Source organism: Capra hircus, chromosome 20 (genome assembly GCF_001704415.2).
Source record: "Capra hircus breed San Clemente chromosome 20, ASM170441v1, whole genome shotgun sequence".
Taxonomy (NCBI): domain Eukaryota; kingdom Metazoa; phylum Chordata; class Mammalia; order Artiodactyla; family Bovidae; genus Capra; species Capra hircus.
The window spans coordinates 48734430-48745541 of record NC_030827.1 but is presented as its reverse complement, the minus strand read 5'-3'; positions in this window follow the sequence as shown (position 1 = coordinate 48745541).

Below are 11112 nucleotides of genomic sequence, written 5' to 3'. Positions count from 1 at the left end.
GTTCATCATCTGAGCCACAGTTGGCTCCTGGCCTTGTTTTTGTTGACTGTACAGATCTTCTACATCTTTGGATGCAAAGAATATAAAATTATCAATTCTTAAATCATGAAATTAAATGAAATTATAGTAATAATAAACAGACTATTTCAGAAAAAGTATAATTATACCAATCACATGAAAATTGTAGATATGAAAACTATAATGTCTAAATATTTTTTTTAAATGCAGGGACTCAACAATTTATTAGAGATGACAAAAGTAAGGAATATAAATTTGACTGAAGATCCAATATAAAATTAAAAGAGAGACTCAAAACAAAAAGTACAAAATAGAATGGAACAGAACCTCACTGAGCTGTGACTATCAACAGGGCTAACATACATCTAATTGGATTAACAGCATAAGTAGAGAAAAGGGGGAATGGGAAAGAAAAAAAAAACTTATTTGAAAAAATAATTACTAAAAGCCTTGTAAATATTATGAAAATATTTTATTAAATATTTAAGAAGCTTAGTAAAACTCATATAGGTTGAAGAAAGGACTATATAAGCAAACTTCCAAAAACCAAAGCTAGAAATATTTTTTAAACTGACTAAACAAAAGCACATAATATACAAGAAACAATGATAGGAAATACAGCAGACTTTAAATCAGAAATAAAACAGTACACAATAGAACAAAACAAAAGGTAGCTGCCATCCCAGAACACAAGACACAATAATGACATTCTTCCAAATTGAATACAAAAGACAATTTAGGAAAACCAAACATTGAAGAAATCCCTGCAGTATAAAACATACTAAATACAATTCTTCAAACTAAAAGAGGAATTGTACAAAATAGACATTTGTACTTAGAGGATTAAAATGACCAATACGGAAAAAGAGTAAATATATGGATAAATATAAAAGACAATACTTTTGTTTCTTTCAAATTATTCTTTAAAATAAATGACTGTTGATAAATATTGAAATATTTTAAAGATTCTGTTGTGACACTGCAGTACCGACCTAAGATTTGTAAGCTTGATCAATGAAGCAGAAGACAGAAACTAGAAACAGCTCACATTTGTATAGACAATTGATTTGCAACAAAAGTGCAAGAAGTTCAGGATGAAAGAATGTCTTTTCAACAAATGATGCTGCATCAACTAGATAAATGTTGAAAAAAAAAAAAAAAAGACTCTAAATCCTCACCTAATTCCACACATAGCAATTTTTGACATAGATGGCAAACCTCAAGGTATACATTAAAGCTATAAAACTTCTGAAAGAAGATATAGGAAAGAATTTTCATGACCTTAAGGTAGACAACTATTTATTAAACCCAAAAGAAAAGTGTATAAATTTTAGTTCTGCCTATGTTATCTTATAGGGGTTTTATAGTTTCTGGTCTTACGTTTAGATCTTTAATCCATTTTGAGTTTACTTTTGTGTATGGTGTGAGAAAATGTACTAGTTTCCTTCTTTTACAAGTCAGGTCAGTTCAGTTCAGTCTCTCAGTCGTGTCCAACTTTTGTGACCCCATGAATCGCAGCATGCCAGGCCTCCCTGTCTATCACCACTTCCCGGAGTTCACTCAGACTCATGTCCATTGAGTCCGTGATGCCATCCAGCCATCTCATCCTCAGTCGTCCCCTTGTCTTCCTGCCCATAATCCCTCCCAGCATCAGAGTTTTTCCCAATGAGTCAACTCTTTGCATGAGGTGGCCAAAGTACTTGAGCTTCAGCTTTAGCTTCATTCCTTCCAAAGAAATCACAGGGTTGATCTCCTTCAGAATGGACTGGTTGGATGTCCTTGCAGTCCAAGGGACTCTCAAGAGTCTTCTCCAACACCACAGTTCAAAACCATCAATTCTTCAGTGCTCAGCCTTCTTCACAGTCCAACTGTCACATCCATACATGACCACTGGAAAAACCATAGCCTTGACTAGATGGACCTTAGTCAGCAAAGTAATGTCTCTGCTTTTGAATATGCTATCTAGGTTGGTCATAACTTTCCTTCCAAGGAGTAAGCGTCTTTTAATTTCATGGCCGCAGTCACCATCTGCAGTGATTTTGGAGCCCAAAAAATTAAAGTCTGACACTGTTTCCACTATTTCCCCATCTATTTCCCATGAAGTGATGGGACCAGATGCCATGATCTTCATTTTCTGAATGCTGGGCTTTAAGCCAACTTTTTTGCTCTCCTCTTTCACTTTCATCAAGAGGCTTTTTAGTTCCTCTTCACTTTCTGCCATAAGGGTGGTGTCATCTGTGTATCTGAAGTGATTGATATTTCTCCCGGCAATCTTGATTCCAGCTTGTGTTTCTTCCAGTCCAGCGTTTCTCATGATGTACTCTGCATAGAAATTAAATAAGCAGGGTGACAATATACAGCCTTGACGTACTCCTTTTCCTATTTGGAACCAGTTTGTTGTTCCATGTCCACTGGAGAAGGGAATGGCAAGCCACTTCAATATTCTTGCCTTGAGAACCCCATGAACAGTTTGAAAAGGCAAAATGACAGGATACAGAAAGAGGAACTCCCCAGGTCATTAGGTGCCCAATATGCTACTGGAGATCAGTGGAGAAATAACTCCAGAAAGAAGGAAGGGATGGAGCCAAAGCAAAAACAATACCCAGTTGTGGATGTGACTGGTGATAGAAGTAAGATCTGATGCTGTAAAGAGCAATATTGCACAGGAACTTGGAATGTCAGGTCCATGAATCAAGGCAAATTGGAAGTGGTCAAACAAGCGATGGCAAGGGTGAATGTCGACATTCTAGGAATCAGTGAACTAAAATGGACTGGAATGGGTGAATTTAACTCAGATGACCATTATATTTACTACTGTGGGCAGGAATCCCTCAGAAGAAATGGAGTAGCCATCATGGTCAACAAAAGAGTCTGAAATGCAGTACTTGGATGCAATCTCAAAAACAACAGAATGATCTCTGTTCATTTCCAAGGCAAACAATTCAATATCACAGTTATCCAAGTCTATGCTCCAACCAGTAATGCTGAAGAAGCTGAAATTGAACGGTTTTATGAAGACCTACAAGACCTTTTAGAACGAACACCCAAAAAAGATATCCTTTTCATTATAGGGGACTGGAATGCAAAAGTAGGAAGCCAAGAAACACCTGGAGTAACAGGCAAATTTGGCCTTGGAATGTGAAATGAAGCAGGGCAAAGACTAATAGAGTATTGCCAAGAAAATGCACTGGTCATAGCAAACACCCTCTTCCAACAACACAAGAGAAGACTCTACACATGGACATCACCAGATGGTCAACATCGAAATCAGATTGATTATATTCTTTGCAGCCAAAGATGGAGAAGCTCTATACAGGCAACAAAAACAAGACCAGGAGCTGACTGTGGCTCAGATCATGAACTCCTTTTACAAGTGGTTGACCAGTTTTCCCAGCACCACTGTTAAAGAGATTTCTTTAATCCATTGTATATTCTTGCCTTCTTTGTCAAAGATAAGTTGTCCATAGGTGCATGGATTTATCTCTGGGCTTTCTATTTTGTTCCTTTGGTCTATATTTCTGTGTTTGTCCAGTACCATCGGAGATAGCAATGGCAATCCACTGCAGGACTCTTGCCTGGAAAATCCCGTGGACAGAGGAGCCTGGTAAGGTGCAGTCCATGGCGTCGCTAAGAATCAGACACTACTGAGTGACTTCACTTTCACTTGTCAATTTCATGCATTGGAGAAGGAAATGACAACCCACTCCAGAGTTCTTGCCTGGAGAATCCCAGGGACGTGGAAGCCTGGTAGGCTGCTGGCTTTGGGGTCACACAGAGTCAGGCACGACTGAAGTGACTTAGCAATAGCAGCAGCCAGTACCATACCATACCTTCTTGATGACTGTGGCTTTTTAGTAGAGCCTGAAGTCAGGCAGGTTGATTCCTCCTGTTCCATTCTTCTTTCTCAAGATTGCGTTGGCTATTCGAGAGTTTTTGTATTTCCATACAAATTGTGAAATAATTTGTTCTAGCTCTGTGAAAAAATACCGTTGTAGCTTAATAGGGATTGCATTGAATCTATAGATTGCTCTGGGTGGTATACTCATTTTCACTATATTGATTCTTCTGATCCATGAACATGGTATATTTTTCCATTTATTAGTGTCCTCTTTGATTTCTTTCACCAGTGTTTTATAGTTTTCTATATATAGGTCTTCAGTTTCTTTAGGTAGATATATTCTAAGTATTTTATTCTTTTTGTTGCAATGGAATTTTTTCCTTAATTTTTCTTTCTATTTTCTCATTAGTGTATAGGAATGCAAAGGATTTTTGTGTCTTGATTTTATATCCTGCAACTTTACTATCTTCATTGATTAGCTCTAGTAATTTTCTGGTGGAGTCTTTAGGGTTTTCTATGTAGAAGATTATGTCATCTGCAAACAGTGAGATTTTTACTTCTTCTTTTCCAATTTGGATTCCTTTCATTTCTTTTTCTGCTCTGATTGCTGTGGCCAAAACTTCCAAAACTATGTTGAATAGTAGTGGTAAAAGTGGGTACCCTCATCTTCCTGACTTTAGGGGAAATGCTTTCAATTTTTCAACATTTAGGATAATGTTTGCTGTGGGAAACCAGAATTGAAAGAGACAAGTGTATCCCAATGTTCATCGCAACACTGTTTATAATAGCCAGGACATGGAAGCAACCTAGATTCCATCAGCTGATGAATGGATAAGAAAGCTGTGGTACATATACACAATGGAGTATTACTCAGCCATTAAAAAGAATACATTTGAATCAGTTCTAATGAGGTGGATGAAACTGGAGCCTATTCTACAGAGTAAAGTAAGCCGGAAAGAAAAACTCCAATACAGTGTACTAACACATATATATATGGAATTTAAAAAGATGGTAATGATAACCCTGTATGTGAGACAGCAAAAGAGACACAGATGTATAGAACAGTCTTTTGGACTCTGTGGGAGAGGGAGAGGGTGGGATGATTTGGGAGAATGGCATTGAAACATGTATAATATATATGAAATGAATCGCCAGTCCAGGTTCAATGCATGATACTGGATGCTTAGGCCTGGTGCACTGGGACAACCCAGAGGGATGATACAGGGAGGGAAGAGGGTGGGGGATTCAGGATGGGGAACACGCATATACCTGTGGTAGATTCATGTTGATATATGGCAAAACCAATACAATATTGTAAAGTAATTAACCTCTAATTAAAATAAATTTAGAGTAAAAAAAAAACCATTTTGGTTCTATAAAAATAATTCCAATTTTGGATTTCAGTCCCAATATATAAGGAATTTGAAATTCATCACACCTGTATTTATATCAAGAATTAAATTAACAAACCAAAAATAATTTTTCTTGAACCTATCAGAGGACTGAGATTGCAGCATAAACCACCCACTCTGAAATTTAGAGAAAGACAAATCTAAAGATTCAGAGCTGAGATCTGCTTACTTGGAGAACAGTCACTGTAGCCATAATTTGAAAGGACGTTTAAAGGTAAATTTGGTGAATTTTTGGTTTAAATGTGGACTAGCTTGTGAATGAGAAATACCTGGGTGCCGGGGTCCAGCCCTGGTGGATCCAGGGTAATTTGAAGTGGGGACAGAGTCGGAGAGGAGAGATTTATTTATTTAGAGATATAAAGAGAGATTAGGGAAGAATAGTGTAGTGAGAGAGAGGAGAGAAAATAGAGGAGAAAAGAGGCTGTATTCCTTGGTTTACACAGGAGACCAATAAATCTCTGAGACAAGGGGCTTGCACCGTCTATGTAGGCCACTGGTGCCCGCTTGAATAGTGGAGGGTGCCCCGCCTTGGGCTCCCTCTCACATGGGTCTTAGAAGCCAGGGCAAATAAGAAGACATACTGAGCCTCTGTGCTCCAGACAGCAATTCAGCCTGAAAAGGGAGAAAAGAACGACATGGGGAAGCCCAACATCTGTGCAAGACCCCACAACTTTATTTTCAAAGGCAGCTTATATACCCCTAGTTGTATATAAAGAGAGAATGGAATATACAGAGTTATGCAGGGGCAGCAGTCCTGACCCTTATTGAGACCAGGCTTTCTTTTTGCATACTCTTCCATATACAAAAGGTCTCAGGTGATTTACATTATCTTCTGGCCAAGAGGCCTGTTAACATTTTTACGGCTCTTTTCCTAGATAAATGTCTATCAACCAGAAAACCAATTTCCCCTTGAAGTGTTTTTTCTTTAATCTGCATCACCCTCAAAGTACTAAATAAAGTTACATTCCTGTAGAACAAAGGTGCAGTGGGTTATAACAAAGAAAGTACTTAACTCAAAGATCTAATGTTTCTAATGCCAGGGCTACTACTTGTTTTTTTTTTTCTACATAACTACTATATCAACAAATAAAAGATATCAAAACTTGGCAGCAAGTATTGTCTCAAAATGAAACCCTTAATCAGTTCTATTCTAATGATTTTAACTCCTTGGAAGCCCCTGCATTCCTAGGATGTTTTAAGCTTCCTGTGCCTCTCGAGATCGGGAGGCTGCAAACAATCACATGCGCAGCTGTAAGAGTCCGGACAAACCTGTCAGGCAGTCTAGAAAACCATCAGAGGGGTTTTGGATGAAACACTCTTATTATGCCCAGGAGACTTATTATCTAAAAGCTCTAAATTAACTTTTTCCAGAAAAAGGTGGTGGGGGGACAGCCCCCTGTTAATGTCAGAGGAGCTGGTGGAAAGCATAACACAGTAAAGCAGACAAACTCTGGTTTTGGGGGTAGATACTCAAGAAAGTCCAGGGGGACCCCTGAGGCCTGATCCCGCCTTTGCGTTTGTCAGGCCTCTTTCCTCATGACCTTTGCCATGGGCGGGATTCCCCAGGCTGGCTCCCAGAATCTGGGGCTATGGTCTTGGTTAGTCACCACAAATTTGTAAACTTTCTCTTCATGAAAAACAATAAGTTCTCAAAGATATCCTTATAATGCTGACAGTGGGAAAAGATTAGTCATTGTGAAATATGCCTAGAGCATTCTCCATTACAAAAAAAAAAATTTCCAGGGTAAAATATTTTTTTTCAGAGCCTTATTTCAGTGAGAGAAGAACTTTTCTTTCCTCCAAGTTCATCTCCCATAGACTTCCCATCTTAGATAAGGAAAGAAAAAAAAAAAAAAAAAAAAACTATACTACCTAACAACAACAACAACAACAACAAAATACTGTTAAAGTCACAACCCAGACACAGAAGCCCACTAAAACTCTGAGATTTAATCATAAGACTTTAGAATTCTTCCTTTCCCTTACATTTGACAACCATACCAACAGGTTTTAGCATAATGATAGTATACAGCAGCTGAAAGGGGAGCAAGAAGCAGACTTCCTCTAAGGAGGAGTACTAAGAGAAGCTCCATGTTAAGATGGCAACTTCAACAACAAAAACACTAAAGGTGCTTACAGCTTCTGGCATTTACAACTACAGCAAATACTATGCACTATCTAATTCCAGCCTAAAAACATAAATCCTCATAGTAAAGGCCCATTAATCTCAATTTTGAGGATCTATTAAACAAGTCTGGTTTTCAACTAATATTAGATAGCAGGCCAAAAGACAAGGAAAAAAAAAAATGAAGACACAGAACAAGTATCACAACCTGACTTGGATATGACACAGATGTTGAAATTATCAGACAGGGAATTTAAACTAACTATAACCAATATGATGAAGGCTCTAATGGAAACATGAAATCAGTAGTGGATGGGTAATATAAGCAGAGAGATAGAAACTGAGAAAGAATCAGTAGGACTTTCTAGAAACGACAAGGACTGTATCAAGTTGAATAATGTTTTGGAGGTATTCATTAGTGGACAGTGGACTGAAAGGAAATCCAACCAGTCCATTCTAAAGGAGATCAGCCCTTGGTGTTCTTTGGAAGGACTGATGCTAAAGCTGAAGCTCCAGTACTTTGGCCACCTCCTGCGAACAGTTGACTCATTGGAAAAGACTCTGATGCTGGGAGGAATTGGGGGTAGGAGGAAAAGGGGACAACAGAGGAAGAGATGGCTGAATGGCATCACTGACTCGATGGACGTGAGTTTGAGTGAACTCCAAGAGTTGGTGATGGATAGGGAGGCCTGGCGTGCTGCAATTCATGGGGTCGCAAAGAGTCGGACACGACTGAGCGACTGAACTGCACTGAACTGATTAGTGGACAGACTTAGTTTAAGAAATAATTAGTGAGTTGAAAGAAAGTTCAATAGAAACTTTCTAAACTGAAATGAAATATCAAATATGACAAACAAGAAAAAGAACAGAAGAAAATGCACAAGATATGCGGGGTAGTTTAAAATGGTAGAACATGTAATTAAAACAGTGCAAGAAAAACAAGATTGGAGCAGAAGAAAAACAAAAACAAAAACAAAAACAACCTGAATTCATAATGGCCAAGAACTTTCTAAAATTAAGGAAATACCAAATTACAGTTTTTTAACATCAAACAAAATATATTCAAAACAAAAAATAATGCACCTAGGTTTGTATATTCACAGGGATTCCCTGGTGGCTTAGGAGTAAAGAATACACCTGTAATGCAGGAGATGGAGTTTGATTCCTGGGTTGGGAAGATCCCCTTGAGAAGGAAATCACAGCCCACTTCAGTGTTCTTGCCTGGGAAATCCCACAGACAGAGGAGCCTGGCAAACTACTGTCCATGGGATAGAAAAAGGGTCTGACATGACTTAGTAACTGAAAATAACAAACGTGTCTATTCACACTGCAGAAAACTAATGTCATAGAGAAGACCCTAAAATCAGGGAAAAACAAACCTAAAAAGAAACACTGTAACGGACCTTCTATCAATAACCAAGCAACTATGCAAGCGAGAATAGAATGGGTTAATACATTTAAACTGTTGGAAAACATGAAAAAAATCCTCTGTCAACCAAGAAATCTGTGAAAAAATAATTTGTGTTCAAAAGTGAAAGAGAAGTAGACTTTCTCTGACAAGCAAAAACTCAGAGAATTCATGGAGAGCAGATTTGTCATGCAAGAAATGTTTTAAAAAGTTTGTTAAGAGGGAGGAAACAATGTAAGTCAGAATGTTCATAAAGAAAGGCAGAATGTCAATAAATGGATAAATGAAAAATAAAATCTTTTATTCTTATTCATAATTAATCTAAAAGATATTTAAGAGAATAATAGTAATAGTATATTTATTAACTATAGCATATATAAGTGAAATGAATGGCAGTAATGTCATAAGGGATGGGAGGAAGGAATTAAGAATTCCAGTTTTACTCTGCTTTAAGGTACTTGTACTTTATATGAAGTGGAATATTGCCAGTTGAAGGTACAGTTATATTACTTAAAAATGTATAGTTGACATTTTAGGATAACCACTAAACATTTTTAAAGTTATATAATTGTAATACAAAGAGAATAGATAAGTGTAATAATATAAAATGCTCAAATACAACCAGACAGGCAGAAAATAAAGGGGAAAATGAGATAAATAATGAATAGAAAGTAGTTACAACATGGTAGATACTAGTCCAACTAGGTCAATAACTATTATAATTGTAGATTTTCTAAATACACCAAATAAAAGACATTATCAAAATGCATAAGAAATAATAAGACCCAACCGTTTGTCTGTATATGACTAATAAACAAGCTAAAGTAATGTGATATAAAGATATTCCATGTACACTGTAATAAAAAGAAACTGTATTGGCTATATTGATTTCAGACAAAGCACACTTCAGAAAAATAAAAAAAAAAAGACAGAAAAAACAAACACACAAGACATTATATTATGACAAAGGGATCATTCTCCAAGATAGCATAACAGTCTTTAACATCTATGAAACTAGCAACAGAACACCAAATTCATGAGGCAAAAACTGATTGAACTGAGGGAGGTATAAAGACATCCTCTATTATAATTAAAAACTTCAAAAGGCTTCTGCCAGTAATTGATATATAAAGTACGCAGAACATCAATAACAATACAGTTGACTTAGCACCATCAATCAGCTAGATGTGGTTGACACTTATAGTATATATTCCATCCAACAATAGCAGAATGCACATTCTTCTAACTAACTTTAGTATAATCATACAAGGGGTTGTTAATAGCCCAGGTGGTGCTAGTGGTGAAGAACCTGCCTGGTAATGAAGGAGATGTAAGAGACCCCAGTTCAATACCTGGATCAGGAAGATCTCCTGGAGGAGGGCCTGGCAGCCCACTCCAGTATTCTTGTCTGAAGAATTCCATGGACAGAGGAACCTAGCAGGCTACAGTCCATAGGGTTGCATAGAATTGGACAACACTGAGTGACTGAGCACACACAAAGTTATCAAACCACACACACACACACACACACACACACACACACACACTTGTCTAATGGTAAGTAAAAGAAGTCAATCTGAAAAGAGTGCATTGTAGCCTGTATGATTCCATTTCTATGACATTCTGGAAAAGGCAATAGTATAGAGATAATAAAAATAACAACATTTATAAGGAATTTGGAGTGGTAATGAGGTTGAATAGGTGAAGCACAGGGGACATTTTAGAGAAATGAAACTATTTTGTGTGATACTATAAAGGTGGGTACATAACAGAGTGCAATATTCAAAATCACAGAACTTTACACCATGAAGAGTAAATGTTTATACGTGCAAATTTTGAAATATAATTCAGAAGTTCTGAGTATCTGAGAATGGAAATCAGAATGTGACCAAACAATCTACTTGTATTACAAATATATGAAACAACCTCACTGAAGGGAGTCAGGAAAAAAGATAAAAGTACTGAAAAGTAATTTTGGAAATAAGTGAATTCTGTAAGACTACAGGCAAAACCAACTGTGCATAAGCATTTCACTCTAGCTGACAAAATTGCTTCACATGGGAGTAATGGTTAATGAATTTGATACCCCCTATACAGTGTACTGTAATTGAACAGATAAGTATACTCTTGCAGATTGTGGGAGCCAGTTTCCAAAATGGGAAGCTAGAGTTAAAACAAGGTTGCCTGTGTGTTCAGTGCTAGGTTATGTCTGATTCTTTGCAACCCCATGGACTGTGCCTGCCAAGCTTCTCTCTCCATGGGCTGTCCTAGGCAAGAATACTGGAGTGGGTCACCATTTCCTACTCCAGGG